Source organism: Dermochelys coriacea, chromosome 2 (genome assembly GCF_009764565.3).
Source record: "Dermochelys coriacea isolate rDerCor1 chromosome 2, rDerCor1.pri.v4, whole genome shotgun sequence".
In the NCBI taxonomy this organism is placed as follows: Eukaryota; Metazoa; Chordata; order Testudines; family Dermochelyidae; genus Dermochelys; species Dermochelys coriacea.
This window is the reverse complement of record NC_050069.1, coordinates 69,613,430-69,640,808: the sequence shown is the minus strand read 5'-3', so window position 1 is coordinate 69,640,808 and position 27,379 is coordinate 69,613,430. Positions and strand designations below refer to the sequence as shown.

At 44.0% G+C, this 27,379-nt stretch overlaps 1 pseudogene; it reads left to right on the top strand.

Annotated features, from left to right (window-relative positions):
* The first annotated feature begins 4,104 nt into the window (after window positions 1-4,104).
* On the top strand, window positions 4,105-27,379 carry LOC119851396 (annotated as a pseudogene).

Here is a 27,379-nt window from a genome sequence, read left to right as displayed (position 1 = left end):
GGACCAATCCCCAACTAAATCATCCCAGCCAGGGCTTTGTCAAGCCTGACCTTAAAAACTTCTAAGGAAGGAGATTCCACCACCTCCCTATGTAACACATTCCAGTGTTTCACCACCCTCCTAGTGAAAAAAGTTTTCCTAATATCCAACCGAAACCTCACCCACTAAAACTTGAGACCATTACTCCTCATTCTGTCATCTGCTACCACTGAGAACAGTCTAGATCCATCCTCTTTGGAACCCCCTTTCAGGTAGTTGAAAGCAGCTATCAAATCCCACCCTTCATTCTTCTCTTCCGCAGACTAAACAATCCCAGTTCCCTCAGCCTCTCCTCATAAGTCATGTGTTCCAGTCCCCTAATCATTTTGTTGCCCTCCTCTGGATGCTTTCCAATTTTTCCACATCCTTCTTATAGTGTGGGGCCCAAAACTGGACACAGTACTCCAGATGAGGCCTCACCAATGTCGAATAGAAGGGAACAATCACGTCCTTTGATCTGCTGGCAATGCCCCTACTTATACAGCCCACAATGCCATTGTCCTTCTTGGCTACAAGGGCACACTGTTGACTCATATCCAGCTTCTCGTCCACTGTAACCCTAGGTCCTTTTCTGCAGAACTGCTGCCTAGCCATTCGGTCCCTAGTCTGTAGCGGTGCATGGGATTCTTCCATCCTAAGTGCAGGACCCTGCACTTGTCCTTGTTGAACCTCATCAGATTTCTTCTGGCCCAGTCCTCTAATTTGTGTAGGTCCCTCTGTATCCTTCCCTACCCTCCAGCATATCTACCTCTCCTCCCAGTTTAGTGTCAACTGCAACTTGCTGAGGTGCAATCCACGCCATCCTTCAGAGCATTAATGAAGATATTGAACTAAACTGGCCCCAGGACCGACCCTTGGGGCACTCCGTTTGATACCAGCTGCCAACTAGACATGGAGCCATTGATAACTACCCGTGGAGCCCGACAATCTAGCCAACTTTCTATCCACCTTATAGTCCATTCATCCAGCCCATACTTCTTTAACTTGCTGGCAAGAATACTGTGGGAGACCGTGTTAAAAGCTTTGCTAAAGTCAAGGCACAACACGTCCACTGCTTTCCCCTCATCCACAGAGCCAATTATCTCGTCGTAGAAGGCAATTAGATTAGTCAGGCATGACTTGCCCTTGGTGAATCCATGCTGACTGTTCCTGATCACTTTTCTCTCCTCTAAGTGCTTCAGAATTGATTTCTTGAGGACCTGATCCATGATTTTTCCAGGGACTGAGGTGAGGCTGACTGGCCTGTAGTTCCCAGGATCCTCCTTCTTCCCTTTTTGAAAGATGGGCACTACATTAGCTTTTTTCCAGTCATCCGGGACCTCCCCCAAACACCATGAATTTTCAGAGATAATGGCCAATGGCTCTGCAATCACATCCACCAACCCATTTAGCATTCTCGGATGCAGCGCATCTGGCCCCATGGACTTGTGCTCGCCGAGCTTTTCTAAATAGTCCTGAACCACTTCTTTCTCTACAGAGGGCTGGTCACCTCCTCCATATTCTATGCTGCCCAGTGTAGTAGTCTGGGAGCTGACCTTGTTCGTGAAGACAGAGGCAAAAAAAAAGCATTAAGTACATTAGCTTTTTCCACATCCTCTGTCATTAGGTTGCCTTCCTCATTCAGAAAGGGGCCCACACTTTCCTTGATTTTCTTCTTGTTGCTAACATACCTGAAGAAATCCTTCTTGTTACTCTTAACATCTCTAGCTAGCTGCAACTCCAAGTGTGATTTGGCCTTCCTGATTTCACTCCTGCATGCCTGAGCACTATTTTTATACTCCTCCCCGGTCATTTGTCCAATCTTCCACGTCTTGTAAGCTTCTTTTGTGTTTAAGATCAGCAAGGATTCACTGTTAAGCCAAGCTAGTCGCCTGCCATATTTACTATTGTTTCTATACATCGGGATGGTTTGTCCCTGTAACCTCAATAAGGATTCTTTAAAATACAGCCAGCTCTCCTGGACTGCTTTCCCCCTCATGTTATTCTCCCAGGGGATCCCCCATCAGTTCCCTGAGGTTGTCAAAGTCTGCTTTTCTGAAGTCTGTGTGAGGTCCCTTTTGGTGGCACATTTTCACTGAATTGGCTCTCCTTTATTTAACACATGCTAACCCAGTCCATCAACTTAAGATAAAATGAATCAATCAGCCCTTAAACTCCAGGAATTGCAATCTCCTTTATCGGGTCCCTGGAGGCAGCCTAGTGCAGGGCTGTTGCCCCTCGGTCATCCAGGCTCTTCTGCCTCCCATCACTCTCTGTTCTGTGACCAGCCACCTTCTATTCGTATCCAGCAAGTACTCTATGCACTACTGTTTGGAAACCTCAGGTGTAAATTACTGAGGGAGAGTGGCAGGGAGGAGGCAGGTTGTGAGAAAACTAGAGCTGGTGAATCTCAGAATTTCCATTCCACAGGAAATCCCAACATTTTAAAATCTCTTTTAGTCCTGAATCAGAATGAAAAAAGTAAAAATTTCCTGCACAACAAAATTTTTGAAATTTTTGTTTTGGAAATTTCAACACTACTTTATCAAAACTTTTATTTATATTATAATATAAAAGTCAAAATGACAACATTTAAATTAAGCACTTTGCAAGAGCCAGAAGAGGGAGCTGAGGGCAGCACACCTTCAGGGCTGTACAGTGAGAACAGGGTACACTATGACACCCCTTGGTCACAAACCAACAGTTATTTAAGGCTATATCTACAGTTAATTTCCTTTATCAGGTGTGTTTTTATTCTTATAGTCATTCTTGACATGGTCTGAAGGAGCAACTGTAGATAGACCATAAAAAGGTTTGTGACACCAGGTCAGTAGGTCCTCTCTAGTTGTAGACTTCCAGCTTTCTTTGGAAGTTTTAAATAACAAAATCATATCTTTTGGGAGGGGTGGAAGAAGGAAAGAAGGACAGGAAGTCCTTCCCCCTCAAACTACTCAAACTAAACAAGTCAAAAAGAAGCAAAACTCCCCAATAGGCAATTTCAATCCAAATAATCAAAGGAAATGGAAATGTTTGTTAAACTGAGAGAAATCCATTGGAGATATTTAACCACAATAGCAGACAACTTTATCCTGACATAAAAAGTTAGAGCTTATGTAACATTAGGAGCACACAGTGAAAAGCTGATTATAGTTGGAGTTTATAGTTTATAGAGGGAGTCAGCATCACAAAATTGGTTTTACATCTGTTTCCCCTTGTTGATGGCAGAAAGACAGCCCATGTCCAGACTAGATAAGACATAGATATGTTTTAAGAAAAATTATATGATTATTTAATGCATGTATTTTGTAATATCTTGTGGGGAGAAAAATTTTAATTTTTAAAAGTAAAAGTTATGGTAAATTATGTAGTTTTCAATATTTTACAACAAAATATGTAAATTTAAACATATGGTCATCTTTCCAAGTCAATTGACCTGGGCTCTGAGACTCGGCATTGCAGGTTTTCTTTGCGGTGTTAGACATACCCTTGCTACCCAGCCTACTGCTCCCAAGGAGTCAGGGCCACGGGCCACAGTTCCAGAGGGGATACATTTCTAGTACAAGAGTCAGAACTGCTGAGGTACACATCAAAGGTGCGGATTTTTCCTACAACTGAGTAAAGTAGTTATACTGACCTAATCTCCTAGTGGAGACCATGCCTGAATCAGTGCAAACTTGTGTTTAGAAAAAAGCCTTTGTTTCATAAAAAGTAATGGACTGTTCAACACTGATATATTTACAGAAGGATATCTCCTATTTCACCTACCTTTCTAGTGGAAAGTAAATTTAAAAGATAAACCTGCTTTAAAAAAAAATTCACCCTAACCAAATTTGAGCACTGCACCACCCAATATAACCAACACCTGTCCATTCTGTCCCTACCACAGTGCACAGGGCTTGCTTTAGGAATTTAAGGAGGGCTGATGAGCAGGGCTCCCAAGTCTCACGAATCTCACATAACATTCATCATTCATCAGCCCTGTCACACCTTCCTGCAGTCCAGCTGGGATGTCACAGTCTTGCAGTCCTATGAGATTTGCTCTGCAGTACGTCATCCCACACGCCAGGGGATGCTGTGGCAGTGCACAGTTACAGGTAGCTAGGTGCCCCCTTTTCTCACCTCGTGCTGATGTCGGGTTCTCCGCTGGATTGCAGCCAGCCACGCGGCGAGGGGCGTCTGCACGCCCATGGCCGGCACCGGTGAGCAGAGCGCAGGCCTCGCCGGCACCGGCACCGGCACCGGCACCTGACTCCCGGCCCCTGCTTCGCGCCCCGCACCCACCTGCCGCCCCCGACTCCCAGCTGCCCCCGACACCCACCTGCCGCCCCGACGCCCCCACCCAACTGCCCCGACCACCCCACCCACCTGTCCCGACTCCCAGCTGCCACCGACACCCACCTGCTGGCCCCCGAGGCCGCCACCCAACTGCCCCGACACCTCCCACCCACTGTCCCGACTCCCACTGCCCGACACCCCACCTGCCGGCGCCCCACCGCCCCCACCCAACTGCCCCGACCACCCACCCACCTGTCCCGACTCCCAACGCCCCACCACCTAACCGCCCCCCGACGCCCCCCACTCACCTCTCCCGACTCCCAACTGCCCCAACATCCAACTGCCCCCGTCCCCCACCCACCTGTCCCGACTCCCAACTGCCCCGACACCCACCTGCCGCCCCCGACACCCCCACCCAACTGCCCCGACGTCCCCCACCCACCTGTCCTGACTCCCAACTGCCCCGACACCCACCTGCCAGCCCCCAACGCCCCCACAACTGCCCCGACGTTCCCCACCCACCTGTCCTGACTTCCAATTGCCCCGAAAAACCACCTGCCGGCCCCCCACGCCCCCCCCACCTGCCCCGACACCCCACCTGCCCCGACACCCCACCTGCCCCGACACCCCACCTGCCAGCCCCCAACGCCCCCATCCAACTGCCCCGACACCCCTACCCACCTGTCCCCAATGCTCCCACCCAACTGTCCTCGACACCTCCCACCCAACTTTCCTGACTCCCAGCTGCCACCGACACCCCACCTGCTGGCCCCCACGCCCCCACCCAACTGCCCCGACCCCCCCACCCAACTGTCCTGACTCCCAACTGCCCCGACACCCACTGCCGCCCCCGACATCCCACCCAACTGTCCCGACTCCCAACTGCCCCGACCCCCACCTGCCGGCCCCCAACGCCCCCACCTACCTGTCCCGACTCCCAACTGCCCCGACCCACCTGCCGCCTCCAACCCCCCCACCCACCTGTCCTGACTGCCAACTGCCCCCAACCCCCCCACCCAACTGTCCCCGACGCTCCTACCCATCTATCCCAACACCCCCATCCACCTGTCGTGACTCCCAACTGTCCCCAACACCACCACCCAACTGTCCCTGAGGCCCCTACCCAACTGCCACATCACATCCCACTCACCTCTCCTGACTCCCAACTGCCCCCGACATCCCCACCCAACTGTTCCCGAAGCCCCGACACCCCCATCCATCTGTCCTGACTCCCAACTGCCCCTGACACACCTACCCAAATGTTCCCGTTGCCCCGACCCAACTGCCCCAACACCGCCCAACCTCCTGTCCCAACACCCCCCCACCCATGTACTGACTCCCAACTGCCCCGACATTCCCACCCAACTGTCCCCGACACCCGTACCCATCTGCCCCAACACCCTCCACCGACCTGTCCTGACTCCCAACTGCCCCTGACACACCCACCCAACTGTTCCCGTTTCCCCTACCCAGCTGTCTCAACACCCCTACCCATCTATCCTGACTCCAAACTGCCCCCGACACCCCAACCCACCTGCTCCGAACACTCCCACCCGACTGCCCCCGACACTCCCACCCGACTGCCCCCGACACTCCCCACCCACCGGTTGACTCCCGACACCCCCACGCAACTGTCCCCGACACCCATACCCAACTGTCCCAACACCGCCCAACCTCCTGTCCCAACACCCCCCACCCATCTGTACTGACTCCCAACTACCCCTGACATTCCCACCGAACTGTCCCCGACACCCGTACCCATCTGCCCCAACACCCTCCACCCCTGTCCTGACTCCCAACTGCCCCGACATCCCCACCCAACTGCCCCCACTACCACCCAACTGTCCTGACTCCCAACTACCCCAACACCACCCACCCAACTGCCACTGACACCCCTACCCAATTGTCTTGACATCCAACTGCCCCGGCACCTCCACCCAATTGCCCCAGGCACTCTCAACTGCCCCCAACATCTCACCCAACTGTCCTGACTCCCAACTGCTCCAGGACCCACAACTGCCCTAGACATCCCAACCACCCCGTCAATCCCCCACCCAACACCCTCCAACTTCCCCAACACCACCACCCAACTACCCCAATACTCCTACCCAATTGCCCTGACATCCTCACCCCACTGCCCCAACCCACCATCCCCCTGTCCTGAAATCCATCTGCCCTGGCATCCCCCACCCAAATGCCCCCAAAACCCCACCCACTGCTCCCCAACCCAGCTACCTGACAGTCCCGCCCAATGTTCTGGCACCCCAGCCTAACTACTCCTCCCCTACCTAAGTGCCCAATGCACCTGCCTACCACTTGACACCCTTATCCATCACTCAAGTATCCTACCATATACCCTCACCCAACTGCTCCACAGACAATCCCATCCACCCACCCACCATCAGAAATCCCTAATCCATCTGCCTCGACAGTCCTACACAGCACCAACAACCCCACATAACTGCCCCAACATCCTCACACCACCAACAGGACATTCTCTGCACACCACCACCACCCAAATACCCTGACACCCCCACCTACCTCACCCACAACCAGACACCCCCAGTGAGCTGTCCCAAACCCGCCACCACACACAGCCCCACCCAACTGCCCAAACACAGCCAACACACCTGCCCCAACAACCCCCCCCAACTGCCTATCTGTACCAACACCCCCCTCCCTAACCTCCTTCATAGGCTTGGGCAGCAGATTTGGCCTAGCTGTACTTCCACTATGATAGAGGGGTGTGTCAGGCCAATTTGAGTGACCCCAGAAATCTGCTGCCCTAGGTAGCTGCCTAGTTTGCTTTCAAACTAACAGCAGCTCTGCCAGCACCCCGCACCCAAACTGCCTACACTACCCCAACACCCTACTACCCCGACACCATTAACCAGCCTGTTCCAACTCAGCCTGTCCCACCCCACCCTCTGCCCCCAGTCTTCTGCCATATAACCCAAAACTACACAAGCCCCACCACATCCAACTGTCCCACTCCCATAACACCCCTCCCCCACAACTGCCCCAGGCACTTTCCCACCCAGCCCACTAACATCCTCCCACCAATCTGCCTCAAGACCCTCTGACCCAGCCCACTACTAGGCATTCTCACATGCCAACCAACTGCCCCTCCACAGTTCCACTGGTCCTAGCATTGTCCATTCTTTTGTTTGCTTTTCTCACAACTATCTCCCACACTTCCCATGTATGTGACTCCATCCCCAAACTGCACCTTACGACTATTCATTACCTTCTCTTTCAAAACCCTCTCTAACACCCACTTCTTCTGTGAAAGCTACAAGAAATTACCAAAGACTTAAGGATAGGTTGGGGGCATTAGAGATACAGTAATATTATATCTATTATTTTTAAACAAACACCTATGTATATAATATATATAAACATGGAACATATTTTGTATATCACTTGTAGTCTTAGACTCTGATCCTGACAATGCTTATGAACATGCTTAACTTTAAGCATCTGAGTATTCCTACTGAAGTCAAGCATACATTTGTGGGATCAGAGCTTTGGACTGGAAGCTGCTTGGGACAGAGACAGTGTCTTAATATGTGCTTAATTACAGTGCCCAGTAGAATGGGACGCTATCTAATATAAATAAAATAACATGTATTTATTAACTATAGTATTAGCCATATCTCAAAGTCCTAGTTTATATAGGACAGTCAGTTAATGTTAAGAACGCCATTTAAATGAAGTAAAAATGTGTGGAACTTCTTTGCTAGTAGTAAGAATAAAGGATAATGTCATCTTTTTCTAGTGGAAAAGCTAAGAAAGCTGCTTTGATTATGAAGAGTTTTGGACTTAGTTTGTTTCATTCTCTTTTTACCAGGAGATGCTAAGCAGAAGTAAATCCATTATTTTAGAGCAGAAACTTGTAAACTATATGACCTATCTGACTTGCACACTGGAAGAATTGACTGGTCTGGAGTACCGTAAGACTATCTGGATTATGTTCTACTTCCTATTTATAATGCTGCTTGCATTTCATATTGTTCTGTTTAGTGTTCTCTACCTTTCCAGTCTTCTTCTTCATGTTACAAGAGAAAGAATGACCTAAAGGGGGATTCCAGTAAGTTATGGGACAATGGGAGGCAAATGGTGGTATGCCTCTGGGCTTGTATGGAAAATTATGGCATGGTAAGCAAGATGTTTTCTTTAAACATAAATCCAAACCCTCTTAGATAAAGTGAAGTCACTAAAGAAAACCCTGGTTCTCCAAACAAATACTAGCTGGCTACGTCCTACCCAACTTTGCCATGCTGGCTGCTCCTTTAACTATTCACTGGCTGGTTCAGTGTGACAAGGTCTTTTTTATGATAAAAAAAAAAAAAAATCCTGTGTCAATGCCCTGTAATTCACTCAGACATCTTGGTGAGATTGCTATGGGAGTTAGAACACCAGCCATCAAAGTGGGAAGGTATGTAGTGGGTGGTACAAACACTTTGGGCCCCAAAGAAAGGTGCTTTTGGACCTGGTTCACCACACCAAACCCCCAATTTCTGTAAAAAAAACAAGGCAATATCCACATAGGTCTCTTTGCCTCACGCAATGAATGGCTAACCTTTCACACATCCCCTCCACCCCTGCCCCCAATCTTGTTCATGATTTCCAGAACCCCAGGTCTCTCAGGCAGAATCTATTCTATCCAAATGATCTCAGGGTCATATTCATGTTTCCTATCCTTCCAATAACTATTGTGAACCCAAGACAGTTTGCTGTGCAGGTTTATTTCCCTCTTACACAGTTTCTTCAGTAACAGCATCACCTTATAATCAACATTACCTTGATATCAGTGGCATAGCAAATAAGATGTTAATCTTTGGCACAGTTTCCTCTATAACTTCCTGCAGGTATCTAGTAAGAAACTTATGTTAAATCACAGCATGACTGGTAGACACTAATTGCACTTTGTGTACTTGACAGGTTATGAGCTTCATGGTGTGGAAAAAATCCCAGAAGGACCAGGGCTATTTATTACCATGGTGCCACTCCTATAGACTATTTGTACTTTATGGCTAGATTATGTAACCAGAAGGGCAGACTCTGCCACTCAGTAGCTGATCATTTCACCTTTAAAATACCAGGTAAAGCACTTTCATTGTACTGGGCAGGTGAAGGGAAGGGAGGAGAGTTAGAAATATTTTAAATTCAAAGATGGTGAAATTCATACATTAATACTAGAGATACGTACATCAGTACAGGCATTCAGATTTCTTTCCAGTGTATACTACAAAAAATAGTGTAATTACAAATGTTTGAGGAAATCTGAGGTCTTCTGAAGTTTGTAACAGCTATTGGTTCACAGATTTCCAAAAACTTTGCATGTGGCATTAACATAAAGAAGAGGCAGTGTCCTTTCTTCTGTTAAGTATCCCACTTAATATTTTTGTTAAAATTAAGGCTGTTGTAAGTGAAAAGAATGCTTTATTAAACTAGTTTTATTATTGACTTTCAAAGTTGTAAACTATATAAATAGGGCCCTACCAATTCATGGCCCATGAAATCTGGTATCTCCTGTGAAATCTGGTCTTTTGTGTACTTTTACTCTATACTATATAGATTTCACAGAGGAGACAGCGTTTCTCAAACTGGGGGTCCCAACCCAAAAGGGGTCTTGGGAAGGGTCATAAGGTTAATGTAGAGGGGGCCGCCCAGCTCTGAAGGCAGCAGCACAGAAATAAGGGTGGCAGGGTATGGTATTGCCACTCTTACTTCAGAGCTGAGTGGCCAGAGAGTGGCAGCTTCTGGTTAGGCACCCAGCTCCAAAAGCAGTGCCTTGCCAGCAGCAGTACAGAAGTAAGGGTGGCAATACCATACTTTATTTCACATTGACCTTGTGACACCCTCCCCCGACAACCTCCTTTTAACTTTCAAATTTAAATATCAGAAATCATGAAATTTATGATTTTTTAAATCTTCTGGCCATGAAATTGACCAAAGTGGACCGTGAATTTGGTAAGGCGCTATATAGAAACTATTCTAATGAATAAACTTTCTGTATCAGCATGATAAAATGTTATATTTTACTTATAGGAATGTGTGCTATGTATCAACATTCTTCCTCTTAAGACATTTATCCTCCAACACACACATACACGTGTTACTATGTGTTTATATTAGAGAAGGCAAAGTCAAAGAAATGCACCTTGCACCTGAATTGATGATGTTTATGATAGTCCTTAGTTCCTGGGGGGTTCATTCCAAAGTCTCAGACTCCCCCCCAGAGAAAGTTTTGTCTCCTGCACAGACAAGTTTTACTCTTATTGTTGAGAATTCCATTGTGCCAGGGGAGTGCAGTCATCAGCCATGGTCTTCATTCCAGAACTTTAGATGGTTTTTCACATATCCTGGGCCCAGGTCATGGAGTTCTTTGAAGATCAGGACTGAGACCTTGAACTTGATGCAATATTCTATTCAATATGCTATTGGAAGTCAGTATAGAGAGTGGAGGACAGATTCCTGGTAGCCAGTGTTGCTGAAGAAATGCATTCTGGCATTCTGTACTAGCTGGAGTTTCCTAAATGCTGACTGTTTCATGCCCAGGTATATTGCTTTCTGTTAGCCAACCAGGAGGTGATGAAGGCATGAATAACTGAGGCCAGGTCTTCATAGAATCATAGAACTGTAGGGCTGGAAGGGACCTTGAGAGATCATCAAGTCCAGCACACTGTGCTAAGGCAGGACCAACTTAGCCTAGACTATCCCTGACAGGTGTTTGCCCAACCTGTTCTTTTAAAAACCTACAGTAATGGGGATTCCACAACCTCCCTTGGAAGCCTATTCCAAAACTTAATGACCTCTATCGTTAGGAAGTTTTTCCTAATATCTAACTTAAATCTCCTTTGCTGCAGATAATTCATTACATCTTGTCTTACCTTGAGTGGACATGGAGAACAACTGATCACTGTCCTACTTGCAACAGTCCTTAACATATTTGAAGACTATTACCAGATCTCCTCCTCAGTCTTCTTTTCTCCAGACTAAACATGCCCAATCTTTTAGCCTTCCTCGTAGGTCAGGTTTTCTGAGCCTTTTATCATTTTTGTTGCTCTCCTCTGGACTCATTCTAATTTATCCATATCTTTCCTAAAGTGTAGCATCCAGAATTGGACAGTTATCCATCTGAGGCCTCACCAGTGCCAAGTAGTGCGGGCCAGTTACCTCCCATGTCTTACATAAGAAACTCCTGTTAATACACCCCAGAATGATGTTAACCTTTTTCACAACTACATCACATTGTTCACTCATATTCAATTTGTGATGGACTATAAACCCCAGATCCTTTTCATCAGTACTATCACCTAGCCAGTTATTCCCTATTTTGTAGTTGTATATTTGATTCATCGCTCATCTAAGTCTTTGGAAACCACCAGTAATAGAGTGGGGATGAATTTACCTGGCAATTTTTATGTATATCAGCACTTTTTCTGGAATAGGTATATTTCAAGTTTATTTGAATTATATCTTTCAGCTGATGTTCTAAAAGCCATCAGCTTGCACTGATCAGGGCTGCTCGCTATCAAATTCCTCTGGTAGTATTCTAGCCATCTTAGCTGTTTATTCATTGTAGGACAAAGGCCTCTCTTGACAGTAAGCTTGTCCATCATACTATAGTATACTGTATAACAGAACCAACATGTGAGGAGGAGATGTGGGGGTCGCAAGCCCCCCCCCCCCGAATGCTCGGTCACATGGTGCAGCCAGGCCCCCTCCCTGCGGGGCAGCTGAGCCAGTGAGCTGCGAGCTGCACCAGGCAGGGAGAAGCAGAGGTGGAAGAATAGCCTGAGAGCTGCAGGAGGGGCTGCTGCTTTCCGGGAGGGGGGCACTGCTTTCCGAGTGGGGATGCAGTGTCAATGGGCGTGACTCCAGCTGTTCCATGGTTGTGCCCCCTCCCGCATCAGTAGGCACTGGCCATCTCTGCTGTCTATACCATATAGGTTCTTATAGTGATCTCACCTGTGGGAACACGATGTATCTGTGAGCTAGTTAAGAATATTTATCAGCTAGTCAAGGCCGCGGTGAACCTTTAATGAGCTTTGAGAAAGAGTTACAGGCTGGGACGTGATCCAGGCAAACTGGCAACACCAGACTTTGTTGACAACAGATAGCGGACAGCTGTACTCCAATCAAGAGGAAGGACGCACGTGCATGGCCCGTGCTGAGGCTGCTCAACCAACGAGATGTCTCCGCTACCGGGTGATGGACTTTGGAGGGGGTTGAAAATATTATGTAAAAGGAGTATATAAAAGCAATGAGAGAATAACAGATAAACGGCTTTGCTACCAACCATATTGGCTGATGTGCTTTGTCCGGCTCGCATGAGAACCCCAACAAATGGTGACCCCGACGGGATCCCTTCTGAAAAGGCGAGGGTTCTAGCCGCGGCAGGAGGTACCAGCTTTTCGGCTCCTGGGCATCCGAGAGTGACGCAAGTGCGCACAGGTGAGCGGCTTTAAGTAGCAATGGGTACCACTGTATCAGCTGAAGAGAAAACCGTGCATGAATTTTTACTTCGTATCATAGAGAGACAGTAACTGCAGAATCCTTGTCTCATCTGCTGAAATGGGGACAGAGGAGAGGGTTTCTGAAGAGGCCAAACTATGCTTTTGATGGACAAGTGTGGGAGCGATTGGGACAGGATCTTTGGGACTCCGTTGCCCATGGGAATAAGGAGGCTGTGTCCTTAGCCAGACCTGGCGCAAGGTTAAGAAAGCTATAGCGGCCCTTGCTGCTGAGGCGGAGGTGCAAGCGACGATTACTGAGACGTTCCGCCCTAAACCTAAGGATGATCCCCCACAGGTTCTTCCTGTGGGAGCCCGAGATTTCTTCGGCGCCTCCGAGACTGTAATTCCCGTGGCTCCTTCCGCGCCCAATCTGGCGCTGGACCCAAGTACTGTTCTGCTCCACCAGATGATGTGCCTATGGATGCCACCGAGCATGTCGACCGTTCTTGGGTTAGAGACATGCCTAGTATGACCCCCACCTGTCATTTCGGATACGCTTCAGTGGGATCCGGGGCAGTCAGTGCCCTTTGCAAAATACGTGTTCCGCCGATGTTACCTTATATAGTCACTCAGAATATTTAGCTTTGATGAATACCGTTGCAGGCATTCCTGGCTTTTCAACTTATTACTCGGTACAAACCTTGAATGCATTAGCTTGTTTTGCTGTTAAAGCGCTTAATGCTACATCACAGGCAATTGCTCTTTTAAGTATGGAACAGCAGGAATTGAGAGATGCCATTTTAGATAATCGAGCTGCGATTGATTTTCTATTGCTTAAGCATCATATGGGATGTGAATCTTTTAAACATATGTGTTGTTTTAATCTTACGGATAATAGCCGATCCATTGAGGAGCGCCTGGATGAATTGACTTCTCTCACTGAGCACATCCGTCAAGATACCGGGTTTGCGGGATTTTGGGACTGGCTTACAGGGTGGTTGCCTTCTTTGGGGTGGCTTCGGCAATTATTTGGAATTATAGTTTTTGTATGTATTGGTCTTATTTGCCTTTGTTGCTGCCTGCAATGTCTCCCCTCCTTGTTTGATATATTCCGTAAAATGCATCGCTCCGCCCCCGTTAGGTCACCCCTGTTAATGAACGAGAATTGGATGGAACTACGCAAGTGACCGGTGGTCCGTGTATCATGTGGTAAAAAGGGGGGAGATGTGGGAACACGGTGTATCTGTGAGCTAGTTAAGAATATTTATCAGCTAGTCAAGGCCATGGTGAACCTTAATGAGCTTTGAGAAAGAGTTACAGGCTGGGACGTGATCCAGGCAAACTGGCAACACCAGACTTTGTTGACAACAGATAGTGGACAGCTGTGCTCCAATCAAGAGGAAGGACGCACGTGCATGGCCCGTGCTGAGGCTGCTCAACCAACGAGATGTCTCCGCTACCGGGTGATGGACTTTGGAGGGGGTTGAAAATATTATGTAAAAGGAGTGTATAAAAGCAATGAGAGAATAACAGATAAACGGCTTTGCTACCAACCATATTGGCTGATGTGCTTTGTCCGGCTCGCATGAGAACCCCAACACTCACCACCATAGTGTCTAAGTGCCTTCCAGTAGTGCATTAAGTGGTGTGACTAACATCGTTTGTAGTTTGTCACATGTTTATTCTCTTTGTAGTTTGTCACATGTTAATAAACACTCTTCTCAGGGGAACAATTTTGTGTACAGTGTAGTGTTCTGTTGCAGTAGGGGTTTCTGTTGTTTCTTTTTTTTTTCTTTTTTTAATCTACATGGTGCTATGTTGTTTATATTAGAGAAAGCAAGGTGGAAGAAATGCACCTTACACTTGCTACTGAAGATGGGGAGGTCTGTGATGGTCCTTCGTTACTATGAGAGTGCATTCTACAGTCTCAGACCAGCCTTCAAGAAAGCCTGGTTTGCACAGATGAGTTTTACCTTTAAGGTGGAATGTTTCATTGTGCTGAGAAGTGACGTTGCTGACCACAGTCTTCAGCTATGCTACTGAGCACCCTGAAGATAAGAACTAAGTCCTTGAATGTGACTTGATATTCTACGGAAAGCCAGTGGAGGATAGGTTTGATGTGATCACTGTAGCCCATGTTGCTGAGGAGATGTGCTGGAGCATTCCTTACTAGTTGAATTTCCCTAAGGACTGATGGCTTCATGCCCAAGTTGTAGCCAGAACTTTGCTATAGTTTGAAGTGCAAATGCCTTTCCATACAATGGTGGCTGAACATGTCAGAGTGTCAGTGCCAATAATATAGGAGGATTTTGTTATGCTAGACTTGTTGCTACTGACTATAACAAAATGTCTTGTTTGATCGATATTTAAAGTGTAGCCAACTATACAAAATTGGTTGACTGTGAGGACTAAAGGGGCATATGTGTGGACTACCAATAGGTGGCTTATTAGATTTGTCTTCATTACTACCCTGGGTGTCTGGTCATCCCAGGCACTGATGTCTGGATAAGAAACATCCGGTTCACACAACTTTCCAATTGTATATAAACAAAAATCAAACAATAACATAATATATAAACAAATCAAATTAAGATTAATCAAGTTAGTATCAATTTACCAATCTAATTATCGGGTTAATTACTACCAAATATAATCATTCCGTATCTGCTTTATCTAATCATTTGGGAAGGTGGCATACCTTTTTAGCTATCAGCCCTAAAATAACAGGGTACTATCAATCTCAAGGCCTATTGATATTACAGTAAAAAAGTTATGTTAAAAGAACATTCAGGTTGAAAAATCAAGCAGTCAAAAGTCAGGAAATGTCAGAATTAAGGTTGCTCATGCAACGTTACTTTGTCATCCTTGTACGTACACATTATGATACAGTCTCTAATTACAAAAAGAAAAGGAGTACTTGTGGCACCTTAGAGACTAACAAATTTATTTGAGCATAAATTTTCGTGAGCTAAAGCTTTCGTGAGCTACAGCTCACTTCATCAGATGAAGTGAGCTGTAGTTCACGAAAGTTTATGCTCAAATAAATTTTAGTCTCTAAGGTGCCACAAGTACTCCTTTTTTTTGCGAATACAGACTAACACGGCTGCTACTTTGAAACCTCTCTAATTACATGATCATACTATTTTCCCACAAGACCTCTGCCTTATTCAGTGCACAAAATAGACTATGCTCTGAAAATGCCTTAGAGTTGTGTAGGCTGTTGGTTGTAAGACCCTGTCCCTATTTGTTGCAGATATTGGAAGGTGTATTGTGAAAGAGGCAGGGGGCTACAGAAAGAGAAGGGGTGGTCTCATAGTTAAGGCAGCTGAATACCACTCTGGAGAATTAGATTCTATCCCTGCCTCTGCCACAGACTTCCTATGTGATTCTGGGCAAGTCATTTAAACCAAACTTTTCAGAGGGGGTCACTAATTGTGTTTTGCATTTTGGGCACCCAGTTTGAGATCCTGATTCGCCAGATGATTTGCAAAAGTGCTGAGCATTCACAGCTCAGCTGAAGTCATTGGGAACTGTGCTCTGAACATATAAAGTGATATAGAATGCTAAATACTCTGAAAAATCAGGCCATATCTTTTCCAAATTGGGCACTTCAAATTAGTGGACACTTCGGAGCTTAATTTCTCTGTACCTCTGTTCCTCATCTGTAAAATGAGGATAATAATAGTGCCTCATCTCACAGGATTATTATGAAGATATATTCTTCAAATTCTGTGCAGCACTCAGATACTGAAGTGATGAATGCCTGTGATGGGTATACAAACCTGGCACTGGCCAAGTGAGGGTTAATGAACAGCTCTGGGCCAGACTGTTCAGCCCCACTTCAATCTTCAATGAGTGGGATGGCCTAAAGGGGAGAACCATAGCTAAAGTAGTGGCATATCTGGGAGAAGACCATCTACCAGAGAAGAGTTTAATTCAGAGCAGGGATTGCTCAAACAATTACTTCCTGCTGGAGCCCTCTGAGGGGAAGGTGGGCCTGATGCAGAATGATTACTTTGGCACTATTACCAATGACTCACTTGTGGGGGCTGCACAGGCCTATGACCTGCCAGAGGAAAAGGAAGGAAAAGAATCTTGTGTGTTGGTTGTTTTCCTTTGGATCTTTGATAGCCCAGGAAAGAGTAGACTTCCACAGGACTAGGTCAGAGGGCTGAGTCTCTCACACCCAGATCCATGCTGTTGACCTGCCAGGCATTGCTGACCAGAGGCTGGGTGTATTCAACACACTGTCACGCCCTAGGGGGCACTATGGGAGACCAACTCCAATAGCAATGCCATGAATTTTCCCAGGGCTTTTTTTATAATGTAGTATTCAGAGCAGGGTCTTAAGAATGCATGATGAGTAAGTCATGTGGCCATTAACTGAATGATGACACAGCTAAAACAAAATACTGAATAATTACCTATCCAATGAGTCTATCCTGTACATGCTGAGGCAGGATCCCTTTGGGAAACAATAATTTGTGGTCACATAATTAGAGACTGTATCATAAGTATACTTATGGTGGGGGGCAAATTAAGGTTTCAGAGTCATCCTTAAGTGTGGCATTTCTTTATTAGTGCTTGACTTTGCAAACTTAACATTTTTTGTATGTAACTCCCTGAGGTTTAAAAATGCACAATTCAAAATAAATAGAAATTTCATCCTGAGTCATCAAATTCTGTACATAGGTCATCAGCATGGTTGGATCCTTCAGATCTACAGTATAGACTTCTGCCACTTGAGCTAATAGAGTAACTGATAGGAGTAGTAGGTTGTCATCCTTTAAGTGGACAAGCCACTAGAGGGAAATGAGACATACATTTTACCAGGTGATTTTAGAGATATTTGCTGACAGCAGAGACATATGAGACTCAGGAATTTTACATTTCAGTCCAGGCTTTGGTGAGGAGTGTGTTATAGTGGTAACAGATCCTTCTACATCTAGCCTGAAACCTCTTATTTCTGTCCCCTCCAGCCTGGCCTTTCCCCAGCCTTCTCCACCTTCCAGCCTGTTTCAGTCCTTCATAGAATCATAGAATATCAGGGTTGGAAGGGACCCCAGAAGGTCATCTAGTCCAACCCCTGGTCAAAGCAGGACCAAGTCCCAGTTAAATCATCCCAGCCAGGGCTTTGTCAAGCCTGACCTTAAAAACCTCTAAGGAAGGAGATTCTACCACCTCCCTAGGTAACGCATTCCAGTGTTTCACCACCCTCTTAGTGAAAAAGTTTTTCCTAATATCCAATCTAAACCTCCCCCATTGCAACTTGAGACCATTACTCCTCGTTCTGTCATCTGCTACCATTGAGAACAGTCTAGAGCCATCCTCTTTGAAACCCCCTTTCAGGTAGTTGAAAGCAGCTATCAAATCCCCCCTCATTCTTCTCTTCTGCAGACTAAACAATCCCCGCTCCCTCAGCCTCTCTCATAAGTCATGTGCTCTAGACCCCTAATCATTTTCGTTGCCCTTCGTTGTACTCTTTCCAATTTATCCACATCCTTCCTGTAGTGTGGGGCCCAAAACTGGACACAGTACTCCAGATGAGGCCTCACCAGTGTCGAATAGAGGGGAACGATCACGTCCCTCGATCTGCTCGCTATGCCCCTACTTATACAACCCAAAATGCCATTGGCCTTCTTGGCAACAAGGGCACACTGAATCATATCCAGCTTCTCGTCCACTGTCACCCCTAGGTCCTTTTCCGCAGAACTGCTGCCGAGCCATTCGGTCCCTAGTCTGTAGCGGTGCATTGGATTCTTCCATCCTAAGTGCAGGACCCTGCATTTATCCTTATTGAACCTCATTAGATTTCTTCCTCTTGGCTCCCTTTCCATCCCAGCTTCTGTCTGTCTCCCATCCAAACTCCTCACTCCTCTGCGTCTAGTCCAGCAACTTCCTTATCTTCCATGCTGCCTGAGCACCAGCAGTGGGGAGATTGAGAGTACAGGCAAGACGATATCCTTGCCTTCAGTTTCAATCCCTAGCAACAACAAAACGCCAGTAGCTGAGGTGAGCAGCTCCAGGAAGAGTTCTGCTCAGCTCCAGGATGGAGAATACTAAATAGCTCTGAGGGGATAGCGCATGTGCAGTCTAGTTAACACGTGGCGTCCTCAATTACTTTGTCAGTCAGTCATGCACACAAAGGAGAATCCCTTGTTATGACTAAGCAATAGTTCTTTTCCACAGCAATAGTTCTTTCTTTATATTTGGTTTTCATTGACTGTCAGCAATTCAACTTTAACAAAATTCCCTAAGACGTAAATCTGGGCGAAAGGTTAGACTAATGCTATCAGAAAAAAAGGTCTGTTACTCTTAAAAATCATTGCTTGGAGTTCAGTTTCCACATGCAGGCCTATCTGCTTCACATGATGTTTAGCCACTTTTTTTTCCTAAGGTAAGCAGTTCTTAATGTAAGGTGATCCTTTATAATGTAAACTGGACACATTTCTTACAGGTATTAAACTGCTTTTAGATATTTTTGGTGTGATGCATGGTGGAAGAGAAGAATGTGTTCAAATTTTGAAGAATGGCCACTTATTGGGTGTTTCACCAGGCGGAGTTCGAGAAGCATTCTTTAGTGATGAAAACTACAACCTCTTGTGGGGTAATCGCAAAGGCTTTGCTCAGGTGGCTATAGATGCAAAAGTGGTAAGTACCACCTCCTGAATGTACATACAGACCCCATATTTTCTATCTTGAACATGGGATCTATAGACTAACAAAATAGTTGTTTTTAAGTATGTATTATAAAATAATGGATTTCTCTTGCCCACAGTGTCAGAGGGTGCTTCTTCAGCTACCCATGAGCAGCGCTGACTAGCCTGTTTTCGTGGCCTCTTACTCAAAAACACACATACAGTCTGTTTCTTTTCCACCACATGAACCTTTAATCCTTGCTTTCTAAACAGTATTGAACATAGCACAGGTATTGAGCAGGAGGAGCCTGTCACAAAGCTTTCTTCCCTCCGAGCTTTTCACAACTGCCTGTTCCTCCCAAATATATATACACCCAGTTACTGCATCAATTGTCTCATTAGCCCAGCAGTTACCACCAAAGGTCAGTAATCTCCACTAGGAACATATTGATTGACTCCAGTCAAACCTGCAGCCTTCTCTGTGCTGCAGCATCTTCAGTGAACAGGGGACTACAGCCAGCACTCAGTCACACAGTCTATACCTTCATGTTCATCCCTTTACAAGCATATGATAAATTTTGTACAAAGTATGCTCTGTGAGGCATCATTTGAAAACTCACAATTTGCTGATCATTATTGTCATAGTAAAATATGTGTGGCAACATTGCATGTCAAGTTATAAGATTCCTCTCTATGGTATCACTGATATGTTCCACGTCTGGGGAGCAGCCACAAACCAGTTCCTCAGAGGCAAAAGGCTAGCCAACGCCTCAGCTGGGTGTCAACAAAATCAAATGGACCATCAGCTGGTTAAGTGGTCATACTTTGGGATATGTGCAAAAATTATATCTTGACAAAGAAACAGCTGGGGGTTCCCATCCACCCAGACTTTGTCTCCTGAACCTCAGCTGGAGATGATCCTCAAAGAGGGGAAAAAATTATAAGAAGGGAGAGCAGCTGCCCAAAATTATCTCTCCCTTTCTCTCTAACCATCCACAACACCAGAAGAAAAAAAGAAATAGCTTTGGACTGGGAGAAGGATCCTGACTGAAAGAAATTCAGCTGGTAAAACTGCTGAAACATGTGGTGAGAGAGACCTGGGCTTTGAATTCACTTAGCTTGTTAAGTTAGGTTTCATAGTAGCAGCCGTGTTAGTCTGTATTCACAAAAAGAAAAGGAGTACTTGTGGCACAAATTTGTTAGTCTCTAAGGTGCCACAAGTACTCCTTTTCTTCTTGTTAAGTTAGGCATTAGTCACATTTTACTTTTATTATTTTTGTAACCAGTTCTGACTTTTATACCTCATTACTTGTAATTACTTAAAATCTATTTTTGTAGTTAATAAATTTGTTTTATTGTTTTATGTAAACCAGTGGTTCTCAAACTTTGTACTAGTGACCCCTTTCACACAGCAAGCCTCTGAGTGCGACCCCCCTTATGAATCAAAAACACTTCTTTATATATTTATCACCATTATAAATGCTGGAGGCAAAATGGGGTTTGGGGTAGAGGCTGACAGCTTGCAACTCCCCATGTAATAACCTCGCAACCCCCTGAGGGGTTCCAACCCCCAGTTTGAGAACCCCTGATCTAAACCAGTGTGTTTGGACTGAAATGTTTGGGAAACTCCATTTGGGAATAGGATTTGTGCATATAATTTTCTATTAATAAAATGACATACTTTATATGAGCATGTATTGTTAAAGAGTGAGGTGGGCAGTTCAAGACGTACATTTCTGGGAAAGTCTGGGACTGGGAACTTGCTGGTGTTTCTCTGCAGTGTAATTCGTGAGTGGCTGGCTATAGTATTCATACCCTATAACTGGGAGTAACTTAGATGCTGGAGGGTGTGTGAGCAGACCAGAAGTGGTAACTCACAAAGCAAAGCAGTGTAAAAGGCACCTCAGGGTGGAGAACTGAGGGGACACAGCTGTTCATGGTCCAGATTATACCCTGGGTAATGTCAGTGACATAAATAAATTCAAACTCAGTTAACGTTTTTATTTTCATATCAAACCTGAACAGAGATAGCAACATAGCTTGAAAAGTACACTACCACAACTTTGTGGCAAGCACAACAGCAGGCTTGTCAATCTCTGAGACTGCTCTTGTGTACACAAGAGCAATCTGAATAGAACATTTCAGTGTTTCAATTGATCATCCCCAACCAAGTAATATATACTTACCTGTAAAGCAATAGTCTCGTTTGTTATATAGTCTTGACTTTTAGGCAAAACCACCACCACCAAAAAAAAAAAAAATCCACCAGGATTATGTCTCTGAAGCAGTCTCTTTGGAATGGTTCTGTGCTATTTATGGAATCTGTTCTTTCTGTTTCTAAATGTTATGCTGATAACCAATGTTGTTTTAGTGGTGTACTTTGGGACCCTATCCAACACCCCTTTAAGTCAATGGAAAGATTCTTATTCAGAATTACCCCATTTAAGTTAGATCAGGCCCATGGTACGTAACTAGCTGTAATTTTTCTAAGCAAACACAATACTACTTCATTTGCTAATACAAATTTACCAGTGTTCATTTCACATTTAGATGAGATGATAACATTTGCCATGACCATGCGATATAGATGGAATACCTCTCTATTCAGAAATGAACTAAATTTGTTAAAATTAAAAAAAAAAATGAACTAACTTCTAATAAAAATTAGAGTGAAATGTTGTCCACAATCCTCACCACTTTTTCTCGTTTAATAGCCCATCATCCTATGTTCACACAGAATCTTCGGGAAGGATATAGGACACTTGGAAAAATATGTAAGATATAATACATATGTATCCCTTAAAGTTTAGAATTTTTAAAATATGTGCAATATGTACTATATGTCGAACTATACTTGTAAAACTATGGAGACTCTGTTCTGTTTAACTCTGGTAACTTTTATTTTATTATTATGTATTAATATGGGTGCAAACCAAATATGCATGAGATAAAGCAAGGATAAGTAGAGGGTTGTTTCAGCATCACCACCCAAGATTCTATGCTCTGCAAATTGTCTTGCTTATTTTGTCATGGTAAAATTGTCACTTGCAAACTAAGCAATCCAGGCATTACTTGGATTCAGGGACTCAGCTAGCTTTTAACCTGTTGCTTACCATTTACAATTTGTTTTTAAACTCACAGGGTCATTTAGGTGCCTTTATGAATATTCTCGACTGCCAGTAGTTCCTCTATACGGAGGGTTCCCAGTCAAATTTCGCACATATATTGGAGATCCCATACCATATGATCCAAATATAACTGCTGCGGAACTAGCTGAAAGGTACAGTCATTTGAATTTCTGAATAGTCAAATCTCCAGTATTCTATATTTAAATTGTTGCTTTTCAAGGGTAGAAGGCAAAAATAAAATGTCTGTTAGTTTTTTATAAAGTAAATCTTTTTATAGCCATGTCATCTGTTACAGAGTGAACTGTTGCCCGCTAACAGACACCAGTGGCTGTAATTGGTAATCTGTGGCTGTCATTGGCTCCTGACCTCATTGTCTTAAATTGTCATAATTCTTCATGAGATTTGCTACAGTGTTTTAATTAGAGCAGGTAAAAAAATTATGATTGGACAGTTTTGTGATAGGAAATGCTGATTCAACTAAATCAAAACTTTTGTGCGGAATGTATTGATTTCATAAATTTTTTTGAAAAATTATCAAAGCAATCATTTTGGCTGATGTGTTGCTATAGATATAAAACATTTTCATTATGGTTGTGCTGATATTTCTGAAAAAAGGTTTCTGCGAACTTTTTGTTAGGCAGGAAAGTTTGAACTTCTCATTTTCTTCATTCCAATTGGGACAAAAGGCATTTTGCAATGCATAATTTCCCTGTGGAAGGAAATTGGAGTTTCAACCAGCTCTAGTTTTAATACTCAAACCCTCCTCCCCTGCCACTCTCCCTCAGTAATTTACACCAGAGGTTTCCAAACAGTGATACACAAAGTACTTGCTGGTTATTTATGCAGAGTAGCACCAATGCTGGTTGGACTTATACCAGCTGCTAAATTATGTTGAAAGAAGTAAAAATTTTCATTAAAAGCTTTCCCAATTTCTTTTCCATGGAAGCTATTAGCTTGTCACAGGGATGTTATCTGGTTTCAAAGAGAAGAGAGGTGATTCACATAATCATGACACAGAGGTGAAGAGTTTGGGAAACCTATTTTATACTCTTCAGTATAAAGTGGAAAATTGGAGTGGAAAATGTGATGCAAAGGCACAGTCAGTTTCGGGAAACCTTGAATACTGTCAGCAGGCAACCGGCCTCTTTAAAGGGAGATGGGGCCAGCCCACCTGTGCAATAATGAATTAGCATCTTCCCAGACTGAAGGGTAGAGATAAGGAAGCCAGCTGATGCCTATTAAGCACCTGAGCCTTACAAAGGACAGGCATCAGTCTGGGATTGAACTACACAGGGCAGAAATAGGCAAAGGTTTCATAAAACTCAGCCCTCTCTCAATGGTTCTCCAAGCCGGTCCGCCGCTTGTTCAGGGAAAGCCCCTGGCGGCCCGACCGGTTTGTTTATCTGCCGCTGTCCACAGTTTGGCCAATCGCGGCTCCCAGTGGCCACGGTTCGCCGCTCCAGGTCAATGGGGCTGCGGGAAGCGGCGCGGGCCAAGCGATGTGCTGGCTGCCCTTCCCGCAGCCCCCATTGGCCTGGAACAGTGAACTGCAGCCACTGGGAGCTGCGATATGCCGAAACCTGCAGATGCAGCACGTAAACAACCAGCCCCGGCCCACCAGGGGCTTTCCCTGAGCAAGCGGTGGACGGCCTTGAGAACCACTGGCCTATCTGACACATCTACTATTTAAATCCTACTTCTAACCTCATCAAGACATAGCAGAGCCCTTCAAATGTGTAGCAAAGGACCCAGAATCCTAGTCTCTTTTTGCCTTCAAAAATAGACGATCACACCTCTGAAAATGATAAACATTTTTCAGTTCTTAATATATGGACCTACTGAATTCCAGCATTCCCAACCGTTACTGTCTGCTACTAAGTTGCTCCCTTAAATATTTCAGTTTTACTTCTCAGGTTGCCTCTTCTGCATGGGGGATAACTCCCTGACAAAATTTGATCAGCCACAACCTCATCCTTCTTCAAATTCCTCCTTAAAACACTCCACTGCCACATACTTACAAAAGCCAGCATGCTAATCGTACACTAGTTAGATGACAAGCTATGATTATTTCTTCAATATCCTTTCCTACACCCTTCCTATAAAACCAATTTTAAAAATGCACATAACAGTAAGCAAAGATGAATAGTTCTTTCATGTTATCATTTGGCTTTGTGCATAACCCCATGCCCTACTTTTTCATGTGTTTCTCTTTAGATAATAAATCAGGGCAAAGTTCTCTCTTTTCTGTTTGTACCAGTCTCAATAATGATTGGGGCCTTTGGTACTAACATAGTATAAATGTTTATTTCTATTACTACTACTATTACAGATGGCGCTAACAATTTTTACTTCCATACAACAAATAATCTGAATATACATTATTCTATCTTCCCTTCAGATAGTCAGTAAATTCAGTACAGGCATGGTCTTCTCCCTTCCAGACTTTCCAAGTCTTCCTTTACTTAATTTCTTTCTCCATTCTCTCCTAGATTATTTGCTTGTATGGCCTGACAAAGAGTTCACATGCATAGCTAACACTGGGTGTGAACAGGATATAGGGCACAATCCTGCAGTGAGCTCCCTAGGGCACACCCCATTGCAGGATTGGGATCATAGTCAAATATATTGGAGGCTTTTAACAGCTAAATATGAAATACTTTCTCATCATGGGTTTTAAAGGATTTTGAGGGGGATTCCTCCCCTCCCCCTCCTAACAGCATTTTCCACAGACTATTAAAAATATGTATCTTTAGCAAGTATGATAGTGATTCTGTGAGCTGCAATGTTCTTATAAAGAAGTAAAATTCTCTGTTTCTTCTTTCTTTCTTTCCCTTAACAGACAAAGACTGCAATCCAATCTCTAAGAGACAGGCACCAAAAAACACAGGAAATATACTAAGAGCTCTATTGGAACGATTTGATAAACATCAGAAAAATGACTAGTGTGTTTTAAATATGCTGAACATTTACGCATTTGGTAGTAAAAGATCTTTACAATTGCATATGTTACTGTAACTTGTGATTTCTTTTAAGAAGCATTATCATTAATTCTTCAATAATTATTGCTGTGTCTCACCTGATGTGCTCTGGCCATAACAGTACTTTTCCTACCTGCAGAAAACAGGCTAAAAAATTTTTTGTGTGTATGTGATGTTGATTTCCCCATATAAAGTAGGTCACTTCCAGCTATAGTTGGTTTCCCCCCTTTGCTAAAGGCTTGCTACACAAGGAAACTTTCTGGATAGCTCTGCTTCTGGATGTTCTATTTTGGACTAAAAGTCACTTTGTTCAGAAAAATTTGTGTGCTGAGTGCTAAATAAGTATGCTGAGCAGACTAAAATTTAGCAAGAATGTTTGAAACAGCATTTGGTTGGCTAGTGCTCTTTTGCTCATATTTTTCCATTATTACTATTGTAATGCCTTTTACTGTAATGTTGTAATTTATGTTGCAGAAGATTTTCCTTACTGTGAATTTCTAGTTTGTAATTTATTTGTCTTTGACTTAAACTTGAAGAGTTTGAATTTAAGCAGTGAAGAGCAATATTCTTTATGCAGAAATTGCAAGAAACTTAACTACATTCACATGTCTGTTTCCAATCAAGGGAAGACAGATACCTATATAATGATAGAAAATACATTAGATAGTAAGTATCCAATTATCCTATTGCTCTATGGAGATTTTACCCAAACAAGTAGGAATAACTACTGCCCCTACCGTGGTCTGCCAAAATGATTACTAAAACCGGACCTTTGGTTTTAACATTAATTTTTAAATGTTATCCACCACAAAAGGTGTCTTCTTATGGCTCAGTTTTTGCATTCCTATGAACCAATGACTGAATGAGTTTGGGTTGAGAAAGAAGGAAGATCAATGCCCTTGCTGTTCTTTGTAATGTATTTAAAACAAAGAAAGCAATTTACATTTTTTTCCAGTTTTGTTATCAAACTTAAATGTGCAAATACTTTATGTCCTGCTTTGTGCACAGAGAATCAAATTGCCTAACCATTCAAAATGTTTAAATAATTACAGATCAGTTCCTGCAAAGCATTTTGAAATAATGGGGTTTTATCCCTTTTGCTTCTTTAGACAGTTTAGAAGAGTTAATTTTACCAAAAGAGTTTGGATCTATTGGGTTAAAAAAAAACAAACAAAAACCCTTAGGTTCATAAAATGTCAATTCTGGTTTTGCTGGAGAACTTTTTGCGGATATCTGATGTGTACTGTGAGTTCTTCATTAGAAGTTTGGGGTGTTCCTTTGTTGGAGTGTTCCATTGCGTTGTATATAGGTGCTAGCAAAAAGAACAAACAGCTCCCCAACCCTGCCCCAGTGCTTTAATTAGTTCGACTTAAAAACCTTTCCCTGCTCAGCTTCCAGTGCCCTGTGATGTCAAGGATTACTTCTCCAATACCAATCCATTTTGCCTTTATTTTACACAGTCATTGATTTTTAGTATCTATTAATTTTTATTCCCTAAAAGGGCAGACAAAGTTTATCCTGTTATCTTTTAAAATTAATTTTCATTTAATATCCACTTGATGAAAATGGCAAGAGTAAAATCTTATCGAGCAAAATTAGAAATACTGCATCTTTTAGTACAACAAGGTGTTTTATTTAGTATTTAAAATATGTCCATTGAGTTTGAATAGTCAGTGGTCATTTTGCATGAAAGCAAATGCAACTCAGAAGTCTTTAGATGTTTTGTCTTCTTCAAAACCTGATTTTTAAGTGTGGAAACCAGAACAGTGTTCTGGTGTCAAAATCAATGCAATAACTCTTCTCTCAATGTTAATGTACTTGTTTAGTCATTTCAAATCAATTTTGTATGTACAATAGATAAAGTCCTAAATAAAAAT